The sequence below is a fragment of the Ambystoma mexicanum genome, chromosome 8 (genome assembly GCF_040938575.1).
Source record: "Ambystoma mexicanum isolate Mex_15411 chromosome 8, UKY_AmexF1_1, whole genome shotgun sequence".
Lineage (NCBI taxonomy): Eukaryota > Metazoa > Chordata > Amphibia > Caudata > Ambystomatidae > Ambystoma > Ambystoma mexicanum.
In genome coordinates this window covers 227618746-227643395 of record NC_090929.1, presented here as the reverse complement: position 1 = coordinate 227643395, position 24650 = coordinate 227618746, and the positions used below count along the sequence as shown (strand labels likewise).

The 24650-nt window shown below is 44.0% G+C and overlaps 1 long non-coding RNA gene across 1 annotated transcript in view; it reads right to left on the bottom strand.

Moving 5' to 3' along the window:
- Nucleotides 1-4581: 4581 nt before the first annotated feature.
- LOC138473567 (uncharacterized) overlaps nt 4582-24650 on the bottom strand; it is a 169574-nt gene continuing 149505 nt past the window's right edge. The window contains exons 2-3 of the long non-coding RNA XR_011268784.1: nt 5462-5951; nt 4582-5109 (exon numbers count right to left, since the gene is read on the bottom strand). This is a non-coding gene — a long non-coding RNA (uncharacterized lncRNA). The remainder of the gene's footprint in view (nt 5110-5461; nt 5952-24650) is intronic.

Sequence of the window (24650 nt, the reverse complement as noted above, 5' to 3'; positions counted from 1 at the left end):
TCGACAGGGTCCTCCTTTTATAAGTTACAAGTACCAGTATATATCTGGATATATAACAGCTGGAAAGTATATGGTGACCTACTCGATGAATCTATTTTTATGAGGGAAACGGGTAGGGCGTGAAGTAGCTTCATAGATGCCTGAATTGGCTTCATAGATGGGTACCCAAATGAAATGCTGATGCACTTTAACTGTATATTGTTTACATTATATTTTAATTTAAGAGTGGCAGCTATAGGGTGTGCATTTGTACTTTAATGGCTGTACATATGATAGTTCAATTGATGATGTGTGTTAGGAATATTGCTTCCATGCTAGACCAGGAAGGTCTGTTTTTCCGAAGGAAATGTAGTTGCACTTTAACTGTATCTTGTTTACATCACATTTTAAGAATGGCGGGTATAGATCATGCATTTTACCCAGTAGGGGCATATATGAGAGTTTAAGTGATGATGCACTTCGGGAATAGTGCTTCTGTGTCAGTCCAGAATGTGCAGGGATGGATGGAGAATTGTACTGATGCTCTATTTGAGTTAACCTGAAGGTCGTTTTTATTACAGTTTTTATTTTCTGCTATTTTTATGTAAATTTGGCAGTTTTTGTGACATTTCCCAAAATAAAGGAGAATTGAATCTACAAAGTGATGTTTACATTATAATTTAATAAAGTGATGCGATGCTAATGTTATTGTGGGCTTTCCTGCCAATTTTAAACCCTGATTTTTCAATACCCTTTACCCCTTCTAACCTTGTTGCTAATATTTTAGAATACTTCTTAACATCAGTGTTCAAGACCACAGAGTAGAAATAGGAGGAGCATTCACCACGTCCTTTGCTGGTTCATGGATGTCTATGATTCTGACCTCCTCCCTTGAATCATGCCCATAACCACTTAGCCAGATGTGATATATTTTGGGTCAACATAGAGCTTCTTAAAGGTCTTGTAGAATAGGGGATGAGGAGAATTTTATCACTCTTTAGGAACGCGTGGCTAATAATATTTCTTTCTTTGTTACCTCACTGTTGAGGGGTGCCCTCTCTTTTGCTGATAACTGTAGGAGGGTGCAAAAGTTTAGATGCCCCGTTTAGGGTTATCTGTAGTTTATAGGTTGTGTTTATATCTGCTAAATTCCTATAATTTCTCTTTCTCCAATCTTATTACCTCACATGACGCATTTTTTATTCCCATAATCTGTTAAAAGATAGTTTTCACTGTCAGTATACCTGGCAGTATTTTGCCAGCTTTATTCCCTGTTTCATAGTACTTTTGTTTAACTCTAAACAGGGCTACTCAGCCTTGTTGCAATTAATAGCGTCAATTTGTGTTTGAGTCCCCGTAAGGTATAAAATGCCTTTCCAGAACCAGTGGTTTTGTATTTTGTCGCAAGCTCCCTCAGTTCTTTACTCTTAATTCTGTTCAGTCTTGTCGACTCCTAGATAAGGATCCTCTTACACATGCTTTAAAGGAGTCCCATCTGATGTCCAGCCTTTCTGCCCCTCTGGATTCTCTGCAAGGAGTTGATGAGGTCTGTTTCTATTTCCTAATATTGGGGTCCCTCACCAGACTCGGGCTGAACTTCCACCACCTCAGCCTTGCTTCAGGTAGAGGGAAATTGAACTCCCCAAAAACCAGAGCATGGTCTGAAAACTCTAGAAGACCTAGCTCAACCCTGTGCATGTTGCAGAATAAAGAGTAGTTTACTCTTCCAACCTGGAATAGATTCAGTGTACGTGGGAACAGAATGTGAAGCCCTTTCCCTACAAGGGGTGTGCCCCTGCATGAGTCCAACAGGTCAAGTTCTCCCAGTGTGGTCAGAGTGCTCTTTGAGGCCGGATTGATGCCCCAATAGGAGCCGTAGACAACCTACCTGTTTGGGTGCATAGCCAGAGTCAAGTTCATTAATAATATTATATGACCACAGGAGAAGGATGCCAGCTCACCCAAGGTTGCACATAGGAACACATTTTGACCTTCCATTAGGCCATACATCGTAGCTGTTCTCCACTCCACTCAGATCCCCAATCAAAAAAAGGAATTGACCATCTTTGTATTTTCTACTCTTCTCCAGGGCAAAGCAGACATGATGCCACAGAAGGATCCACACTCTCCCTCCCTTCCCCTGCGCTTAAGCAAAATATTGCAATGCGAAGAACGGAGCTTGTAGGTTTCTCTTGATAAGAGACGGGCCTCCTAGAGGAACACCACACATACCCTAAAGTCTTTCAATAGCTACATTAATTGTACTCTTTTTTGTGTGGAGTTTAACCCCCACCCCACACTATATGTTAGGACCTTCAATTGCTGTATGTTTATTTATTTATTTATTTATTTACATTTATATAGCGCACAAACAGCCCAGGGGCATTGAGGCGTTGTTACTTGCAATGACTTAGTTACATGGTACAGGTAAGATAGCGGTTGTTGACACATTGTAAATGTTGCAGGATGACATACTGTTGTTACAGATATTGCTTTTGATCATATGATACAATATACATGGGTTAATCCTGCTAGTATGTCTAGCCTTATGTGAACAGGGTAGTCTTCAGCGTTTTGCGGAAGGTGGTGAGGGAGGCCTCTCCACGGATAGTGTGTGGTAGGGCATTCCAGTGCGAGGGCGCAAGGTAAGGGAAGCTGGATCCGCCCGCTTTTACTTTTTTTACTAGAGGCACTGAGAGCATGTTGGTGTAGGGTGATCTGGTTGGCCTGGTGGTGGAGACAGGATGTATCCTTTGTGAGAGGTATGCAGGCACAGTGAGGTGGATGCACTTGTGGGTCAATGTCAGGGCTTTGAATAATATCCTTTCTTTTATTGGGAGCCAGTGGGCTAGTTTTCTGGCCTCAGAGATGTGTTCTCTTTTTGCAATACCTTGTGCTGCCTGGAGCGCGTTGTTCTGTATTACTTGTAGTCTCTCTAGGTTTTTTTTAGAGGTTCCTAGAAAGAGTACGTTACAGTAGTCTAGCCTAGAGTCGGTGATGGCTCTGGCTATGTTCGTGCAGTTCTCTTTGGGGAGAAAGGGTCTGACTGCATTGATAAGTTTGGCATGATATGCCGCTGCAGAGGCAATTGCATTGATTTGTCTGTCCATGGATAGGCTGGATGGATAGGTTTCCTAGGGTCATAGAAGTAACTTCCATAGAAATGGGTCACAAGACTATATACTACTCATTCTGCATCATTCTTTATCATTCGACTATAATTTCCTTCCTCCGTGTGACCCCTGAGTCAGTCCTGTTTACTAAATCTCTTTGATCAGTGTGTAGCTAGCGCTTGTGTCTTTCACTGTGCAGTTCAACAGATGATGACCGCTGGGCGTCTCACTGCTCAGATTTGCGGTGCCCCCACTTCATCATGTCTTGGTCCTCAGTGTCTCTTGGCAGGCTATTGCTCCAGGAAGCTCTGCTCAGGCCTTCCAGATGGATGGGCACTCTCCCTCTTCACCTGGGGTCCTCTGAGACCCAGCCAGGCATGTTACCTCTAAGGGAAGATCAGAGCATCAGAAGGTCCCTCCCATCAGGATCCACAAGTCACTATCCCTCCATTGTGTGCCTCAGCCTTATCCATCAATGCCATGCTGAGTGGCAGATCCGTCTTAAGCCAGTGCATGCCAGCCCTCCCCCCCCATGTGAGCCATGACAGGAAGTGGCTCTCTCAACCAAATCCACCTCCAAGCATGCCACTCCTCTCATGGCATGTGCACCCACTCTCCACCTTCTGCTTGCTCATGGAGGCAGTGCCTCTGGAGGTTTGCCCGGGTCTGCCGCCATCGTTGGCTGTGCTCTGGTTCCACCAAGGCCCACTGTCTTCTGGACCTGGGTTGCACCCTGAGAAGGTCACCGGCTCCTCTGGTCCATGTGTTGTTCCTTCATGTGGGGGATCAGCGATCAGCTCAGCAGAGCTACGGGCACTGGGGGAAGGCATCCTGGAGATCCTCTACGTCATAAACATTATGGGTGCTGCCGGGCACCCCCATTTCTTTAAATGCTGCACATTACCAGTCCATTCATTGATATGTTAAGTCCTACTCCTCAAAAATGGAATTAAAACCAGGTCTGAGGCCATTGGACTGGAGCTCTGGGCTAAGGATACAGAGATTAATTATGCAGTGGCAAACTACATCAAAGATGCCCTGCATATTAAAGCCCAGAGCTGCAATGAAGAATTTCCTCCAGGCTCCACGTGGGGTGTTAGCGCTACAATTTGAAGCCCACTGCTCTAGGACCCTTCTGTTTTTAGCATGTACAAATACCTGTATTCATGTCATGTGATGTAAATGGTCTTCTATAGCACTTGTCTGCCACTATGGATGGCCTTGTTGCACTTGGTCATCAAACAACAAGAGTAACAGGGGATACCAGGGATATCTCAATACTGTGACCTACCCCGGATAGAACAAAAAAATACTTAACAAAGAAGGTCAGAGTACTCTCTGTGTTTATATAGTGAGCATCAATGCAACCCATCCGTCTCTGAGCGCTCATTAAATCATGACAAAGAAGATACAATATACAGCAACATGTCTTATTACAAACATTATGTTGGATAGAAGCAAATTGAATTCAATCCAGTCGACACACCAACACTATTAAATATAATTTATTAACATTTCTTTGAAGAAAAAAATTATTATCATAAAAAAACACACATCGTCAAAAGTGTTAATATTATTCAAAGTGTAAACCAGTCCCCTCAATTCATCCATGGGCTGGTACAATATAACATTCCCATCTTAAAACCACAAGACAACACACATCAACCATATCACATTCACTCACAAACCATTCATAAATTCATACACATATTACAAATAATTTTCATTATAAAAAATGATTGTACTAAAAAACAAGTTTAGCAATATAAGTCCAATATTCAATATGGATCATACACACTCACTAATGAGTCAGACTTAAATACTACAATCTAGTCCGACTCTAACTAGTTACACTTGAAACTGTTTATAATTAACAGTATATTCCCCAACCCGACATGTTTCTTTCTGTATAGGTTTAAATAAACAGAAATTCTTCAGGGGTATTATGGTCCCGTATGGTCAGGTGGATAGTAGATGGAGAACAATAGAACGGATAGACTGCACTGGAACTACTCACCTAAATACAAACACAGAAAAAACAACATCAATCTGGTGCAAATGCTCAATTTATCAAATTGATCTTTATCATCTCCGTGACATTTAGTTAACGGGATGTAGAGAAGGGGTGTTGAATACCCTCAATATGCCTAAACCACTACAAATATCTTAGAGGACCGAAAAATCGGACCCTAGAGGAACACACCATATTAGTTGGTGTGCCCTTGATGACACCACCACCACCAACACCACGTGGCAAGTTTGGATAACCAGCACCGTTTAGATAAAACCTCTTCAGTGAGGACGTGCAAGATCTTTCACTAGACACGAACACGTGCAATAATTTTATTATCTGCAGACAAACAGCTTACAGCAAGTTTCATGTAGTTGTCTCTATCCGTGCCGCCGAAGAAAAACACATAGGCCCAGTATTAGAATGCCCAAAATCGCTGCTTTAGATCAAACCTCAGCATCTAGGAGGGTGAGATACAGAACCAAATCTCTGGACAGATTGGACCCCATTTCGTTTCAATCAAACACCACCTACAAACAACATGGAGTAAGCAAAACATGGAGCTCAGTAACTCTTAGTGTTTCACACACTGTTGAAGTGAAGAATGTAATACTGACACCTAAATAGGTGGTATTTTAACCTAGGCGATCAGTGTCTATACGAGGTAAAACTATATCCTCACAAAAACTGTGCACCCTTAAATCAAGCCCACTTAACGTGGCTTACCTCAATACGAAGGGTATGGAGCTCTCCGTTGTATGTATCAAATACATGCATACTAGTGGTGATCACCCCGGCAGCCAATGGCCGTAATCTGGTCAGTCGAGACCCGCGACTCTTGTATGTAACTATCAAGTGTCAAAATAAGAGAAAAGAGACAAGCCATAGGCACCCATCAGTAAAAATAATCATAGTCACTGGTTGTGCTAATCTCTTAAATGACACATCTCTGGCAAAACAAGCGAACAGTAAGATCAAATAAGCGTAGGTAGAAAGAATCACTCTCGCAAGGTTTCCTAACATCGGCTATGTCGGCAAATCCATTCGGAACAACATTACTTACCTGAATTACTCTCAAGTGTGCTTTGAAGGAATCTGGGATCTTCCTATGAGCCCTCACGTCCAGTGTGTGGGCGAAGCGTATCCGCAATATATACGCAAGTACGGCCGGTCACATGAAAATCACGTGATACGGACGTCTAGTGCGTTCATGGAAACACGTTCATCAACCGTCAATCTACTGGAACGGCTCAGCGCACCGACACGGCATCACAGCCGCATCATCACGCGCTCTGGACTAGGCTCCACAGAGCCCGCTCACCCAGCTGGATAAATGTACAAGTAAGCACACTACACTACACCATCGTGCAACAATACAAGCAACTTCATAGCACCATTGATCACATTACTTAAACCGTAATGAGTCTGAATACCCAGGACTTGAAGCCACATATGGAGCTTCATATATAAAATGGAAGAAAGACACCAACTCGTGTATCTTAAACCTTCACACCATAACATGTTTAGATGAATGTAGTCCACATTTGAAGGTCTACATATATCCCTTGGCCACAAGACAACCAAATGACTATATCGTCAAAACTCGTCTATCTCAATAAGGCTAAAAATTCCAGTCTATTGTCTCATTTAAACCAACACAATGACTCTTGCTCAAGAAAATGAGTTTTGTTTCCTCCCTTGATAAGGTTTGTTTGTCCATTGCGATATTGTTAGTTACCACAATTTTTTTCAGTACTGTCCATCTTAACTCATCACACCCATGGTTCCGCATTAGAAAATGTCCTACCAAGGGGGCTGTCAAATTCCTCAATCTGATACAACTCCTATGTTCACTTATGCGGACTTTAATTTTTCTCTCCGTTTTGCCGATGTAAATTTTGTCACAAGGACACCAGATAGCATAAATTACATGGCACGAGTTACAATTGGAAAACTCCATTTGAACCCAAGGTCTAGCCAGACCGATGTCAACCTGAGTTGTGCGTTTCGTAAGAGGACAACACACACACGAGCCGCAGGGGGCATGTCCTCGCAGTTTAGGTAGCCCCCACTGCTGGGTGATAGTGATTTGTTTATCTACTTTAATACTTATGTCATTCTTACTCACCAACTCTTTAACATTACGTCCCCTTTTGAAAGCACAACACGGACTTGCCACTGGTATTTTAGCTTGTGCTAAAAGATGCCAATGTTTTTTAATAATCTTAACCACATGGTTAGACAGATGATTGAAAGTACTAACAAAGACCAGAGGGTCATCACCAGAAGGACAATTTTTTGGTCTATATTCCAGTAGGGCATCGCGATGGTTATTTGATGCTCTCTTGAATGATCTTCTAACAATCTTGTCGGGATAACCTCGTTGGATCAGATTCTGGCTCAAAGTCATAGATTCGGACTCATAAGTATCCCTCATACTACTGTTACGTTTAAGTCGTAAGAATTGCCCGAACGGTAAGTTATCCCGCAAGGACTTTGGATGAAAGCTATCATATCGAAGGAGCGAATTCCTATCAGTGGGTTTATGGAATGGTTTTAAACCCAGAACTTTAGTTGACGGATCAGAGAAGATGGTTAAGTCTAAAAAATCTATCTGTTCCTTGTGGAAATTCATAGTGAACTTTAAAAAGGGGTTAATCTCGTTCAACCATTGAAAAAAAGCCAATAAGGTAGTTTGGTCACCATGCCAAATCATCAATACATCGTCAATGTACCTACGCCACAATTTAATGTGGTCTCTGAAAATGTTGTTTTCGCTATAAACACTCATGTGTTCCACAAAATCCACATATAAATTTGCCAATGAAGGCGCCACAGCTGAACCCATCGCAGTACCATGGATTTGTTGGTAAAAGTGGCCGTCAAACTGAAAATAATTCTCAGTGAGGGCCAGCTCTGTACACCATAATATAAAAGAATTAGGTGTCATCCCTGATGTCCGTTTGGATAATAGCAGTTCTTCAATCACTTCCAGTGTGGAGATCTGGGGAATTTTCGTGTACAGCGAAATGATATCCATGGTAACTAAGATGTCTTCTTGTGGATCAAAATGTAAATTCTCAATCAGTTTAATCACCGCCATAGAGTCTTGAACATAGGAGGTCATTTTACCAACAAACCCTTTTAAGAAGGAGTCAGCAAATTTCGCTAAGGGTTCCAGCACTGTGTTCACGCCCGACACTATAGGTCTCCCTGGAGGATTTACTAGTGTCTTATGAACTTTAGGCAAGATGTAAAACAAAGGGACACTGGGATCCTTCTTAACCAAATATTCGGCTTCTTTTCGGGTTATCCAGTGTCTATCCTTAGCTTTCTCGACCTTATGGGCAATCAGATTCATAAGGCGTTCTGTAGGGTCTTGTTCAACCAGTTTATAAAAGGACATGTCTGAGAGCTGTTTTAAACATTCAGTGACATAGTCTTCCCGATTCAGTAATACAATCGCGCCACCCTTGTCGGCACTCCGTATTACTATAGATGTATTTTTCTTAAGAGACTCAAATGCCTTCCTTTGTGCCGCAGAACAATTTGTTGCACTTGGCTCTGTAAGAATAAAGGGGTGTGGGTTTCATTAGTGGGACAGTGAGAAAGGCAGATGCAACACCTGTTGTGTTGATGGGTGCATGTCGGAAGTACCTGGTGCGTAAGTGCCAATCTGCTTTCTAGGAGTTCATGAGAAGAAACTTGGGATTATGCTAGCCATAGGAAAGAGCCCAGGATCTAATAGACAACAGCACTTTGGGTCTGGTTAGCCACTGATGCAGGAGCGTGTGGCAGGGCTAAAGAGAACAGCTTAATAGTGGCTCAGTTAGTGTTTATGTGCTAATAGTTTGGCCTGTGGTGGCCGTCTGTGGGGGGGTTGTGTGTGTAGTGTAAGGCAATAGGATATCTTAGAGGGGGGGTCAGTTAGTAAGGGAAAGGGAGGAGAAGGCTAAAACAACCTGCAACCTTGCATTAATACCTCTGGCCATATGCAGACTAGCTGCAATGCTCTCTATCTCTATCTTTCTATCTTTCTCTCTCTCTCATCTGCGAGTTGGAAGATGTAGGAAAGGCGTGTGTGGAAACTCAGGCATTACAATAACCTGTTAAGGTTTATGGGAGGAAATAAGTTAAGGTTCAGTGGAAGGGTGGCTTGAAATTTGAGGACCATAGTCACCCATGTCACCTTCATTAGCATGTTGCTTAGGAGGCTGAGGGATGCCTCAAACATCACTGTAACATACTCAGGTGCTATGCTCAGTGGTTTGCTAGGTCTTTTGCCCATCAAAGTAGGCCTTTGTCAGACATTGGTCGGGGCAGGGTCCAGACTCCTTGCTCATTTCGCACAGAGGTCTACCCTTCTGTCTCCTACAACACCCAAACACTTCTCACACAGACCAAAATGAAACACCCCCTCCACCGCCACTAACAGACACAACTCAGGTTTTGATGCAGCACCAGACCTTTGGTATCACAGTGATGCTGTAACCCTGCAGGGGATTATTCATGATGAAATAAGGAGCAGAAATGATGGAAGGTTGAGGATGGATTCCTCCCAAAAATGTGTAGCACCTTGGTCAAAAAAAGAGGAGGGTAAAGTGTGACGGCTGCAGGTTGGTAAAGATCAGTGTATTAGCAGTGACAGGGCTCTATCACAAGTCTGGCGGTATCCTGGTGGTAATTCCGCTGGCATACCGCCTGCACAAATTGGCACAAATTGAGAACTATAAAAGCAGCGAATTACCAGAGGGAATGGGAGAGGATGATTACCTGCTTACTGACGACAAGCAACGTAAATTACTGGAAACTGGTAAAAGATGTGAAAAATGTCCGGATCACAGCGCAATAAATCCCATTACTGAACAGGTTTGGTATGCTACTTTTCCTGTTTATACAACCATCCGTTGGAGACCTTAAAGAATTGGGAGAGCCTAGAAAATGAAGACTGGGCCTGAAGTTCTCTCCGGAAGACATTGAAATAATGATCCATAGTAAAAGCAATTCCAGAGCACCGGGACCTAATGGACTTACCAACAAAGTAAGGAAGGAATCTCCCAAACTTGGTCAACCATCCTGCATAGCCACTTTCATTCAATCATAGAAACTAAAAGTACACCAGATTCATGGAAAGAAGCTCACATAGTCCCGATCTAGAAGAAAGGGGGCAGGGAAGCACCATAAACCAACAGGCCAGTGGCCCTGATGGATTATGACTCCACAATATTTGGAGGATTACTACTCTCTACACAAGAAGAATGGGCCAAATCAAAGGATATCCTGAAACCCAATCAAGTGGGCTTCAGACCGGATTTAGGTACAAATCTGCCGGGATGGGGGATTCACCATGTCCAACGCCTGGTATGGGAAGGAATTACAAAGAAGTGTACTTGGTATCTGTAGACCTTTCCCTAGATTTTGACCTAGTGAACAGGGACATTTTATGGAAAAAAAACTTGTGGGATGGGGTCTACTGAAAGGACTGTTGGCACCTCTGATCCACTTGCATAAACATTCTTGCATCAGGACTAGACTAAACCAAGAAGAATTACTATCAAATAGGATAAACACTAATAACGGCCTGTGGCAAGTTTGCACACTTGCACCATTTCTATTCAACGCATACATGGCAGATTTGGAAGAACAATTGGCAGAGGTGACTTTTATTGCCCCTAAAGTTCTGGGTACATATATCTCTTGCATAAACTACGACTGATGATATTATCCTCATGGACTGCACTTGGGTGGGTGTACAAAGAATGCTGAAGGCCTTCCATGCTTACTGTGAGGATAATGAATTAAACATAAACTTTAAGAAAACACTACTAATGACATCAACTGCAGGGAAGTGTAGAAATGAGAAATCGGTCTGGCTTGGCGAGGAATGAGTGTTAGAAGTAGATGGTATGAAATATCTAGGTTTCGACATCTTCAATAACCCAAGTAAGAAATCAATAATGGAAGGATTCTGTACAAAGGCATCTAAAGCAGTGGCCCAGATGAAAATTTTTAATTATAAGTATGGCAAGTTCTCCTTAATTCCGCTCCTGAAACTATACAAAGCAAAGATAGTACCAATGCTGATTTATGGAGTGGAAATCCATCATAGGAAGACATTTGCCATTTAGAGGGCCTAATCTGGAAGAAGGCTTTGAGGTTCCCTCAGCCCATCTCGATTAGTGTGGCCAGACATGAACTGGGCTTACTATCATTAGAAGCCTACGTAGCATTGAAGAGATTCCTGCTCTGCTATAAGTTTATCTCAGCCCCAGCTCACACTCTGTATGCAGAATTTAGAGAAGCAAAGGGAGAACTTAAAACAGCCTTTTGGATTGGGCCGAACAAACACAGGTGAAATGGGGACTGGAAGGAACCTTAATAAACCAGCCCCCTGTCTCTTAACTCATAATAAGACTGTGGCGGGCCGATTGGTACAGAACCTGTGATACAATGAGGAAATATAAGAACTATCTGAATAGCACCAGAGTCCATGAGAAATTGGGAACTTGCACAATTCCCGTCCTGGAAGGTTGGCTACATACTATTGAGATTTAGACTTGATATTCTCCCGACTAGAGCTAATGGTGTAAAATGGAAAGAATTGAGGAAACGAAAGACTGTTGTAGATTTTGCTCCATGCCTAATGAAACACTACACTGTTTACTTTTGCAGTGTGAAACGCTTAAATCCCAACACCTAACATGCTTTAAGACATATATAGATCAATACGGTAGTAACACCGGCCTAAGACTCTGGAATATGTGTTGGTCTACAATTCCTTATCAATCAAGTAAATGCCTGTATCAATTGCTCACGTTAATTGGGCTGACGGAACAGAAAGAACGGGTGGAATAGTTGACAAGTTGATTTAATAGTATTTTTAATATATTTAAACTGTGATTTTAAGTGACGTATTTTCTTTTATTCTGTACTCATGAAATGTAACTTTCCTGTGAAATCTTTTTAGTTTTTAATATGGATTCTTTATTGTGTAATGCTGAGTTAATGAATTTGTGTCAAGTTTTAAAGCGCAAAGCACTATAAAAGATTTTTTTTTAAAGAATTGCATTACTGCAACTCTGTCGGCGCTGTTAGCGTCGGATCCCGAGTTGCGGAGGGGTGGGGGGCTGTACATCCCCTTTCCCATTGGGTAATGGGACCCAATGGATATTCTGAGTGCTATTATCGTGGCGCAATTTGCGCTGCAGTAAGAGCGCTGCTAATGGGTGGAAAGGGGACGTTTTTACCTCCAGCAAAAAGCTGGAGACAAACCTCCCACTTTCCAACCAAACTCCGGATAGCATAACCACTGCATTTTTACCACTCCAACCCATTACCTGATGAGCCCCATAGTCAGGGGTTTTGGGGCTGGGAGATGTGATGGACTTTCCAATAAGACCGCAATCTCGAGTTTGCAGACTCTCTGGACTCTTGCCAGCTAAGGGTCGCAGGGGGTTTTCCTTACGTGTGCCACCGCTAAGTGATGGGACCACGGCACAAACAGCCATGCTTTTTTCATCCATATTTTTAAGGGCTGTCCTTCCAAGGGTTGGGAGTGGCTTTCAGGGATTAGCATATGTACAATGTGTGAGCTGTTCCCCACAGGGGGTCTCCTGGAGGCAAGGAAGGTTTTGCCTCACCCATTAACAGCTATTTATAGTACAGAAGATAGGAAGGAGGAGAGAGCCTGAAGTACATGGTGTGTTGACTGAATTGCACACTTACAATTATAACTTTTAAACAGGTTGGTAAACTGTCTGAAGAGCATGTCAGAGAAGGATGCTGAAGTACCCAAACTCGCTCATAGTGTCGTCAGCTGCTGTGTGTGCCCTATATGACCAGAAAAGCAATGGTACTTTGCCCTCACCTCCGTCTCATGTTAAACCAGCTGAAAATTGAAAGAGAGGAGGTGCAACACAAAGAAGAAGCTTGCATTCCATGAAAAATGAGCAAAATGACATCTCTGTGGATTGGATCAGCCATTTTGTAAATGCCTGGCTACTCTGTAAACCAGGTCTAGGGTTTGTAAAAGCTCCTTTAGTCTGCCCTGCCGAGTGTATAGTTCTACATACACATACACACATGCAACGCAAAGAAGAAGCTTGCAGGTCCCTGAAAAATGAGAAAAACTGCACTTGTGTGGATAGGATCAGCCATTTTGTAAATGCCTGGTCTACTGTGTAAGCTGGGTTGTAGAATGCTGCCTGGAAGACTTCCATTAGTCTATCCTGACTGCTTTATAGACATAAACACACACCACCTTTATACTTCAAAAAGATGTATTTATTTATGAAGGGAAGAATATGTTATTATGCTTATTAAAATAATATCGAATATGTGCTGATTTCTAACACGTGATTTTAAATAAAGCATTGAAATTATTTTAAAAATTGTCTTTTTTAGTAGTAGAATTTTAAATAAAATGTATTACTACTACTGCCTTGGATTTTAAGAAACCCAGAAAAACACTATAAAGATGGATGCTGTAAGTCTTAGTTTTAACTGCACAAGCTTACACTAAAATAAGCATACTTTTATAACACCAGCTCCCAATTCATCTGGCCATGTAATAACAATATTGGTATGTTCTCGTTGCCTGAGAAGTGTTGAACTGAAATGAACAGCACTGTGATTGACTGATTGCCTTGGCTGACAGCAGAAAGTATGGACAGGTGCTGATAGGAGCTGTGCCAACAAGTTGTAGCCTTGCCCGACATCACTTCTCGTCTTCCAAGTGCATCACTAAGCAGCTCGCCAAAAGTCATGGATACATATATATGGAATGCACTTTCTGGACCCATATCAAGTACAAGACACTTGACCTTTTCTAGCTGGGACTGTGCCAAGCATATACTGAGAATGCACTTTCACACGATATGTTAGTGGGCTTGCAGGGCTAGCAAGACAGGACATGGATCCACTAATACAAGCGGAAGGAGTATTGGGCGTTATTCACAAAGATTTGCACTGGACTGGAACTAATCAGAAGCTGCCTAGTGCACCTCAGATTTGCTCGCTGTACCTTATCCACAAAGTCTAAAACTGGAGCAAAGCGGAGATGCTCATGTGCAAAGGTTCACAAAGATTTGTTCTAGGTCAAGGCTTTGTGAATCAGCACCGGCAGGTAGAATGTAACAGGAGCAAATCTCAGAAGCTCAGGGCATCTCCGCATTTGCTCCAGTACAAATCTTTATGAATGGTCCCGGTATGCTCGAGTATCACATCTGCCCTTGTTGTGACAAGAAAAATGTCTATGGGCCTAATTATGAGTGGCCCGGTCACTGAGAGTCTGCTGGTAGGGACACTGAACGACCAGCCGGCTTGAACTGCCGGGAGTTCAGGCCCCTACAGGCAGGTTTTTCACTGGAGCACCGGCACTGTTACTAATCATACCAATGCTTCAGGGTTCCCATCCCCATGGAGTCCAACAGGACTTGTTATGTATTGATGTTGACATAAAGATGCCTGGATACAACCTAAGGGCTCCACAGCTGGTCTGTGTACGGATGCTCTGAGCCCAACCATGACAACATCTATATGTATAGCAGGACTCCAAGGGAATGGGAACTTACCACACTACCGCCGCCTGTGATATCCTGGTAGCACCGGGATGACAGGCGGCGGTAACGGTAATATGAGGTTGCCGACAACCGGCAACCTCATAATGAGGGCCTAAGCCTTTCTAGGAACTACTGCATTGTAAAAGGCAAAAATTAAATCAAAACTATATTTCCTAAGACCTCAACAAAGCTACACATATTTATATGGGCACCTGTTATAACACTAAGGGCCTGATTTACAAAACATTTTAACATGGGAAAGTCCCATTGAAAACATTTTTGTAAATCGGCCCGAATGAGCTTGTTTTCTTCGAACTCGTGATTTGGCGGCAATGAGCCGTTATGTTAACACTCCAACGCAAACTGCTCCTCGCTGCCAAATTTTGGTCATTTGCACAGCGTAGTGTGAAAGGGGAGGGCAAAAGGGGGCGTACAAGCATGTACACTGCCTTTTGCCCTACACTTTTGCACTCTGCCGATAGGCTCCATAGGGATTCCCAGCTTCTGCACCCGCACGAAAATGTATGCCAGCACAAATGCTGGAGTATTTATTTGCATGGCGGAGAGGAAGGGAGTAGCAGAAATGTACCTTGTGTTCTGTCCCTCCTCTCCACCATAGAAATTGGCAAAATAGGTTGTTCCGGAAATTGAAAGTGTAAAAGCCTTATGCCAGTGGAGTAGCTGAAAATGTTGGGGTGGGAGACATGACATCTAAAAGAAAAGGTCCCCTGCCAAATGAGGGGGACAAAAGGGTGCGTCACAAATGTTGGGGGCAGACAAAGACCCTTGTCCCCCCTACAATTATGCCCAGGCCTTACGCAAGGCTTTTATGTATTGCATTTCTGATACGCAGGGCCGAAATGAGCCCTCCAGGTAGCTGTACGCTTTATCGGCTAAACGCTTCTGAACATGCAAGGTGTCAACAAAAATATTCCTTTTGGTTTGCCCTGGGTTTGAGCAGCTCACATGGGGTGGGTAGAATGGCTCGTATTTCCAAAGCTTTATGCCAGTATGGTGGCGGATTGCAAAATGCCGATTTTCACCACATTTGCTGTATGTTCTTACGCCTCCAGCTTTCGCATGAGGGTGTCAAGTTGGGAAGCACGAGAGGGCTGCGTACCTGGTTTCTTGGTCTTTGATCTTGCCGAGGTCGCCAGTCTGTATCCAGTCGAAAGATGAGCTTGTGGCACGAGAGACCAGCCTCTCCGCCACCCAAAACTGATACTGGGTGGAGGATGGGCCGATTCCCAATGTCACGGAAAGCACTCTCCTGATTAACGTGACGAAGGGACTGTGCAAGCACAGGCAGGAGAGGCTACGGTCTTGTTGCAGATCACGGGCTGGGATGGAGTCCGTTGGAATAAAGTCCAAAGTACGTGAACTGAAGCAGAGGTCTAAGATTCCGGCGTGGCAGGTATATTCTTGGTCCACAGGAACGGATGAAGAGGGTAAGGCCGGACAGGAAAGGAAGGAACAAAGGCTGAGCAGGAGATCTAACTGAAGGAGCCCGAAAGGTTACTCTAGGGCAGCAATTGTTGGGGACCTTGGTCAGTGTATGCTGGCAGACCCAGGGAGGTCCAGGTAAAAGTATGCCGGCAAATCCTGAGTTTATTCTGGTAAGTTGCTGGCAGAGCCAGGGGAACCCAAGTATGGTAAGTTGGCAGGCCCAGGGAGAACCCAGGTAAGGTAAGCTGGCTGGCCCAGGGAGAACCCAGGTAAGGTAAGCTGGTAGGCCCAGGGAGATCCCAAGTATGGTAAGCTGGCAGGCCCAGGGAGAACCCAGGTAAGGTAAGCTGGCTGGCCCAGGGAGAACCCAGGTAAGGTAGGCTGGCAGGCCCAGGGAGTTCCCAGGTAAGATAAGCTGGCAACCCATGGAGAACCCAGGTAAGGTAAGCTGGCAGGCCCAGGGAGAAATTCAGGTAAGGTAGCAGGCAGCCCCAGGGAGAAATTCAGGTAAGGTAAGCTGGCAGGCCCAGGGAGAAATTCAGGTAAGGTAGACTGCAGGCCCAGGGAGGAATTCAGGTAAGGTAGCAGGCAGCCCCAGGGAGGAACTCAGGTAAGGTAGACTGCAGGCCCAGGGAGGAATTCAGGTAAGGTAGCAGGCAGCTCAGAGCGGGCTCAGGTGAGTGGCAGGCAGCCCAGGTAGGAAGCTCGCAGAACGAAGCAAACCGCGTTGAGACGCGGCTTGCCTCGAACTGCGGCTCCTTTTATGGGTCGCCGGCGCCCGTGAGGCTTGGAACGCAAGCCGCTTCACCTCTGGGCGCCGGCGTATCCAAAGCGAGTCCTGGAAGGCAAGCCCTTCCTAGGGCTCGAGCCCAGTCCACGGCGCATGCGCGGAACCGAGACAGAGGTCTTCCCTCCGGGCCCGACACCCAACGCTCTCCCTCTGGCGAGCCCCCAAGCGCGGAAGCGTGGGTAGACTCGCCAGGAGGTGAAGGGACGAGCGGGCGCGGCGGACCCCGGTCTCCAATGTGGCGTGACAGAGGGAGCAGGATAGAACATAATACTGTTAGCTAATGATAAAGAATGGAACATTTAGAAAACCAAATATTCCTGTATTGAAATGCCCCAGTGAACCCTTCTTAGCCACATGGAATTCCATGCCATTGTACGCATGCGTATCTGCTCCATTGCACATGGGTCCTAGCAATATGCAAATCAGTCTTGCTTCCGGCCCACATGTAAAAGTCCAATCACAACAACCAGGTCATATTGCCTCTGCACAGGAGCACAAGCTAACTAGCACATGCTGCAGACTTGTTGGGCCATATCAGTGAATTGTCTCTTGATTCCAGTCTCTCACTTTTTGAGATTACTGAGGAATGTAACCTCGCCTATCACATGGGGGTGTGAACATGCAACGAAAAAGAGAGAGATGGCGCATAGAGGAAACAAATGGAAAAGTGAAGGGAAGTTATGAGCGAATCATAACCACTGGCAGTTACTATGGGCAACCATAAAGACAGACTATTGTTTTTCAGCCTACCGTGCCATTACAGAAGGGGTAAAATATGTTATGCAAATCAGTCTTGGTCCCATCCCAAAAGGGACAGTCCACCCGAACTGCTAAGTCACATCCCTTCTACAGGAGACCACATGCAAACCCAGCCATGTTTCGGCCTCATTGGGCTTCATCAGTGAGGTGTAGCTTGGGTCTCTAGGCGCAGCAGGCTCTGGACCCTTTCTGGTATATCTATTCCATATTTCCTTTGGAGTGACAGGGCGTCATTACATTAAGCTAATGGAATGAGAGTTTAGGTTCCGTTGGAGGGTGAGGAAATATGTATAATTTTCTTATTCTAGGAGCACTTTCCACGACGGCCAGAAGTTTTTCCGCACACTGAGATTATAAAGGAATGCAACAGGTGTACTGATGTTTTTTTTACTTGTGTCTCAAAGGTATTAGCACCAACTTCTGTCAACTCTTCCATTGTGCAAATGGGTAAATGTACAGCATACATGTTTTCAACCTTTTGGTGGTACACTATTTCTACCAGAATTACTAGTTTCACATACATTTTTGAAATGTTAGATTCTTGTAAATTCTGCTTTTTTCAGGTGAATGTTAAGTGGTCTCGTTCCTCTCTGATTCCGTGCTTTGAGCAAAAGCATCACTCTGCGAGAAAGTGCTTAGTTGTAGTTTTACAAACTCTATTTACAAGCCGCTTCACCACTGGAGGCAGGCAGCACAGTTCAGAGTGATTAATTAGCACGGCCACAGTTAGTTTGTGGTCTTCTGGTTTGAGTCTTGTATGCCGACTTTATATTTCTTTGTTGTATATGGTGTGTGTATGGGTGCACAGGGGAAGTTTGATTAAGGAGGTACAGTGGTGTAGGGGCCGGGATGGGTGGGTATGGGGAAGCTATCCCCCATTTAAAAAAACAGAAACAAATAAAGTCGACTTACACAAGTCGAAATAGAAGACCACATACTAACGGTGGTTCAATGTACCTCATTACACGTTTGGTGGTAATTTGGCAGTAAATCCAACAAATTACTGCCAGACTCAATTACCGTTACTGCCCTTTGTCCCGTAGCTTTACTGCAAGATTACAAGTGGTGATAGGGCAGTGTAATTCCGCATTTGGGATTTCGGCAGAGTTCCCCCGAGTGGTAATTCTGCCATGGTAATTCTGCCGATTTTTGGTGGTAAAGTGGTGTATTCACCTCCAGCTTTTTGTGTGTGGTAATGCAGCAGTAACATGGCAGTAATTAAATTACTGCCTCATTATTGCAGTTTTTACCCGCACTTTGTAATGACCTTCATAAAAGTGTGAGTAATTTATATTTCTGTTTCCTTTTGTAAATTGGGTGCAATTTACTAATATGCAAATTACACATCAAAAGAGATCTCATGTGCTACTTACTTTTAGTAATTTGGAACCCTGTACTGTGAATTAGGGGTCGCGCGGCTACAACTTGCACCACTGGATCTTTAATCAACATAAAGGCTTGTAAACAGCAGCATTCCCACCCATGAAATTCTGAATAATTAACTGAGGTTACTGCTACTTCTCAGGCCTGTGTCATCCAATCTGGCATGCCCTTTATGTTCATAACCGAACAGGTCCATCACTCCCAGAATCTCTTTAATATCGAACTGGGGTCTCATCAAAGAAACTTTGCAGCAGCTGAGGGAGGACCAATGGGCTGCCTTAAACTTTCAAAGGAAAACTTACTTTCCCTTTGACAGTTCTGTTTCCCAGCACACATGTCCAATGGACCATGCAAGGCCAGAGGTGTGTTGCTTTCCCAGCCTTGTGTGGCCCATTGGACATGCAGGCTGGGGAAAAAGCACCTCTAAATGTGTGTATGTGGAAACCGTTTGCCACCCTGAACAGTCCGACTGGCTGCAACATTGCTAACGTTATCATTCTGGTTACTGCATGCATGTGCAGGAACCAGGAAACACTCTGCACTTCCCAGTTTGTGTTATTGTGCGCCGAAGCAGGAGATCCTTTTTTATGGGAGGTAGCTTCACGAGGGGTGGGGGGGCGCAGACTCTTGACCGGGGCTAAAATTAAGTGCAGAATTGTGTTTTGTATGTATGATTGTGTATGGTGTTATGTGCGTATGTATGTGTGAATGAGCATGTGTATGATGTATGGGTGGTTGAGCGTGAGCATGAATGAACAAGTGTATAATGTATAGGTGCATATGTGAATGAAATGTGAATGTGTATGTGAGTCAGTGAGGGAATGAAGTCATCTCTTAATAGGCATCTATGATAAAGGCATTATGATAAGTGTTATTACGTGTCTAGACTGGCATTTTTAGGCAGCCAGTCTAGCCATTTCTTAGTGTGGCATAACATATTGTACTGGGCCAGTATGATAAAGCAAGCATGATAAGTGTTATTACACTGCTAGACTGACATTCTGATGCAGCCAGTCTAGCCATTTCTTACTGTGGCATGACATTGTATACTGGGCTTCTTTAATTAAGCAAGCTTGATAAGTGTTATTATGTGGCTAGAATGGCATTTTGGGGCAGTTAGTACATCCATTTGTTACCGTGGCATGGCATTTTGTACTGTGCATGTATGATAAAGCAAGCATGATAAGTGTAATTACCTGGATAGGCAGGCATTCTGGTGCTGCCAGACAAGCTATCAAATCTTATGGTGGAATGGCATTTTTTATTGGGTATCTATGATAAATCAAACATGTTAAGCGTTATTATGTGGATAGACTGGCATTTTGGTGCAGGCAGCCTAGCTGTAATTTCTTATGCAGCGTGGCATTTGTTACTGGGCATCTATGATAAAGCAAACATTATCAAATGCAATGCATTGTGAAGACATACTTAGGTTGTATTTCAGTGCAGTGCCACTGACAACATACAGATGCCCTCATAACAAATCACATTGAGATCGACGGTACAATATAGGACAACAACGATCAAAGGATGCAATTATACATACAACCAAAATATGTCTTCACAACATATTTCATTGGAGAGTTGCAGTACAACTGACAACATACAGATGTCCCCATGAGAAACCATAGTGAGAACAATTAAAGATAGTGGGCTAATACTATATTGAGCTACCTACCATACACTTGACTAGTAAATATCTTACAAATGATAGTTATGGTTGTTGGTGATCAGATAGCATTGGTCATAACAAGTGGCACTGGCCAAAGTTCACTAAAATATACACGTAGCAGGAAGCTGACCACTTGGGCCACATCCTTGGTTTATAAAGAAAGGTCTTCCTCAGGGCTTCAATACCAACAAATACATCCATATTATAACAAAACAAAACATACAAGGCCATTTTTGTGTATCAACATCAAATATGGCATTTTTATTGAAACCCTGAGGAAGACCTTACTGATAAGGTCGAAACACATTTTGGCAATCCAGTAAAGAATACATGCACTGAAAATTGATCATTATTGTTTATCCTGAAAAATGTGTTTGTTGTTAAAGACAAAAACTTTTTACAAACCAAGGGTTTGACGCAAGCGGTCAACTTCGTGTTACACTCATTGAGAACAGCACTACAATATAGGAAAAAAACTAATTTGTTTCATATATATTCTAGTGCGGCTCAGGTGAGTAGCTAAATCTATAGGAAACCCGAATAATTTAGCTGATATTTTGCAAACAAAAAGATCAGACTAGAGGTGGTGAGGGGGAAAGAGGAAATCATGTGAAGTGGTGAGTTAGGGGTGGTCTGGGGTGCCAGTCCTGGCTCAAACGTTTTCACATTTTATTTATTTATTTAGTTTGTTGGTAGTGCCCAGACCCGGAAGTATCACAGCGCTAGTACCTGTTAAATGGGGAAATACAGTCATGAGATAGTAGGCCAAGCCTTATACATATTTGTTAAACAGTACGGTTCCAAGTTTCTGTCTGAAGATTATGTACAAAGGCTCTGTTTGGATAGATGGTGGCAGGGCGTTCCAGAGAGTAGGAGCTATGATAGTGAAACTTGCGCTGCCTGCTTTCTTTATGGTGAATCTTGGTGTTGCTAGGGTTAAGGTGGTAGAGGAGCATAGGCAGCATGGTTTTGCACTTTTGGTGCGTGATTGATAGGATTTTAAACTCAATATGGGCTTTGATAGGCAATTAGTGAGCCTCGCGCATTGCACCTCGCTTGGAATGTGTGATCCGTTTATTTCATCCCACAGACTGATAAAGGGCATAGTTTTTTATCAGTTGCAGTTTTGTACAGTTATTGGTTGAGATTCCATATTGGATGGAGTTACAATAATCCAGTTTGCTGCCAATGATAGCCCTGGCAAGAGTGAGGCAATTGTCAGAAGATTGACATTTTCTACTGAAATTGAAGAGCTTGGTAGAGCAAGCTGCTGATAGGCAAGGGCCTTAACGTGTTTTTGAATGGAGAGGTCTTAGTCTAGTTACACTCCCATGGTTTTCACATGGCTGAAGACAGAGGTGATGTTGCCATTGATGGAGAAAGAGGCAAAGGCCGGGTCCAGGTGTTTGAGATGGTGCGGGGGGCCTACGATAAGGAGCTCAGTTTTATCATCATTCAAGCAGAGATGGTTGTCTGCCATCCAAGCTTGGATGATACTATAAACCTGATTGATATAAGCAGAGTCTAGGATATGGTTTGCAGTAAATTCCAGTGGTACTTGAGTGTCTTCTGCAAAGTTTGTGGTGGCAATTTCAAGGCTGTCGAGGTGATCAAATCAAAAAGAGGATTAGTGTACATGTTGTAGAGCGTATGTGACAGACAAGATCCTTGTGGGACCCCATGTGAGACAGGGATAGGGTCGGCTACTTCAGATCCAGTGAAGATCTTAGTGGTGTGCTCACTGAGAAAGGAGCTGGCCCATCTGGTGGCGTCTTTGGAACATTTTTAATTGAGTGTAAGGTGTTGGCAGAGGATGTCGTGGTCAACAAGAACAAAGGCCGCAGAAAGGTCAAGTAGGAGAAGGATGGCAAGTTCTCCGGCCTCGCATACACTGTCAAGCTGGATCTTGAGATTGAAGAGGGCTGCCTTAGCGATGTGCCTGGCTCTGAAGTGGATTTGGAGTTGCGAGTCGGCAGTGCGATGAAGAATTTTGAGAAGATAGGGAACGGTGGTGATGAGGCGGTAGTAGGTGGGCAGAGTGGGGTCAAGGTAATGTTTTTAAGTAGGGGTGTGACCCAGGGTTCTTTGCTGGCTTTTGGGACTGGGCAGGAGGTGAAAGTAGCATTGATAAATTTGTCAATGTTGGGTGCAAAGGGTTCACTGCACATCTGGATGAGGTGGGAGGAATAGATGTCTTCTTTGCAGTTAGATGGTTTAAGGTGCTGGATGATGGTTTGGGCATCAGAAGGTGTAGTGGGGTAGAAGCGTAAGGGGGCATGGAAGCCATGGAGTGGTCTTCTTGATGAGGTGGAGATGCATCCTTTGCCGAGAGCAGGGATTTCTTTATGATAGTTTTGTCTCTGAGATTATAGGATTTGTTGGCCAGGGCTGATTGGACAAGTTACCACGGTCATGCCCTGTTAATTACTGCAGTAATAATGGGGGGAAAATGTGTCATGGATTAAAACTTGGCATTATCATGGTAATTACAGTGTGATTTTCGCAATAATTTCCATGGTAATTATCAGGGAATGGAAACTGGGGAACAAAAAATAAATGAGGGGGTATCTGTTGTAATCACATCTACCGGGCAGGGGGACATGGGTCTTTGTCTCAGTGGGCCTGGCAGGTAGGCCCCAAAGAGACATATCGGTGCAACATGTGCAGTGGCTACGGCCAAAGACCAGGACAAGTGGGCTTGAAAGAAACCTCGTGCATTAAAATATGCAATGGGCATCGCCAAAGGCCATGCTCACTGGCAAGGGCCAAAGACCTTGGCTTGTGCACCCCAAGGAAATGGCTAGTGGCCCTTGAATAAACTATGGTATAACAAAACCCTTGAAATTCATTGAAAAAACTTTAGTTAAGGGACAGTTAAGGTGATCAGATTTAATGCATCAAAACCCTTGAAATTCAGCAGATGTGGGAAGTTATGATCATCTTAACTCGGCATTCCCCCTGTTGCAAAGCCCATGAGCACATACATAACAGATGGGATTCGCAATAGCAAACAAAATTAGTGGGCGACAAGTTAGCTCAGTGGGTTGAGCACTCGCTGTTCTGATCTGTGTGTGATCTGAGGGTCGCAGGTTCAAATCCCGGCAAAAACTCAAACCCGGTGAAAGCTCAGGCTTTCATACTTCTGAGGTCGATAAAGGAGTACCATCTCTGGTTGGGTGGTATTGTATGAATATGTGTTCTATGTTACGTTATGTTACTTTTCATTTATATAGCGCCTTATGTACCATTGGTATGATCTGAAGGCGCTGGTAAGTTGAACGCCCTCGGGAACGGAAGTTCAAGTCAGTAGAGAGAGAGAGCGAGTCATAAGGTGCATGTGTGCACCGGACATGTGTGCAGCAGGTGTGGCACTCGTTTGATAGCTGCTTCTTAACGGTAGGTGTGGTGGTTGGGAGATCAGGAGTATGCGTTCGTTCTGGCAGGCTGTTACCAGACTGATTGTGGCTGTGTTAGGCCTGAGGAGAACGCATAGGCTAGTGGGTGAGCAGCCAGGTGTGTTTAGTTAGGCTGATGGGGAGTATGTGGCAGGTGATGGTATGAGAACAGCTATACCGAATGTGTCATATTATCGCTGTGTTCTAGTTGAGTGGTGGTGTATAGAAGAGAGTAAGCGTGGTGATGTGATATGGTGGTTTTCAGTAGGTGCTTGAGATCGAGCGCCTTCATGCTCCATGCACTCCAACCATTCCATGCACTCTAACTGTTTCATGCTCATCAACTGTTCCATGCACTTCAACCGTTCCATGCACTCCAACTGTTCCATGCACTTCAGCCGTTTCATGCACTCCAACCGTTACGTGCACTCCAACCATTCTTGCACAATATCCGTTCCATGCGCTCTATCTGTTTCATGCATTCCATCCGTTGCATGTACTCCCTCAGTTCTATGCACTCCATCTGTTCAATCAGTTCCATG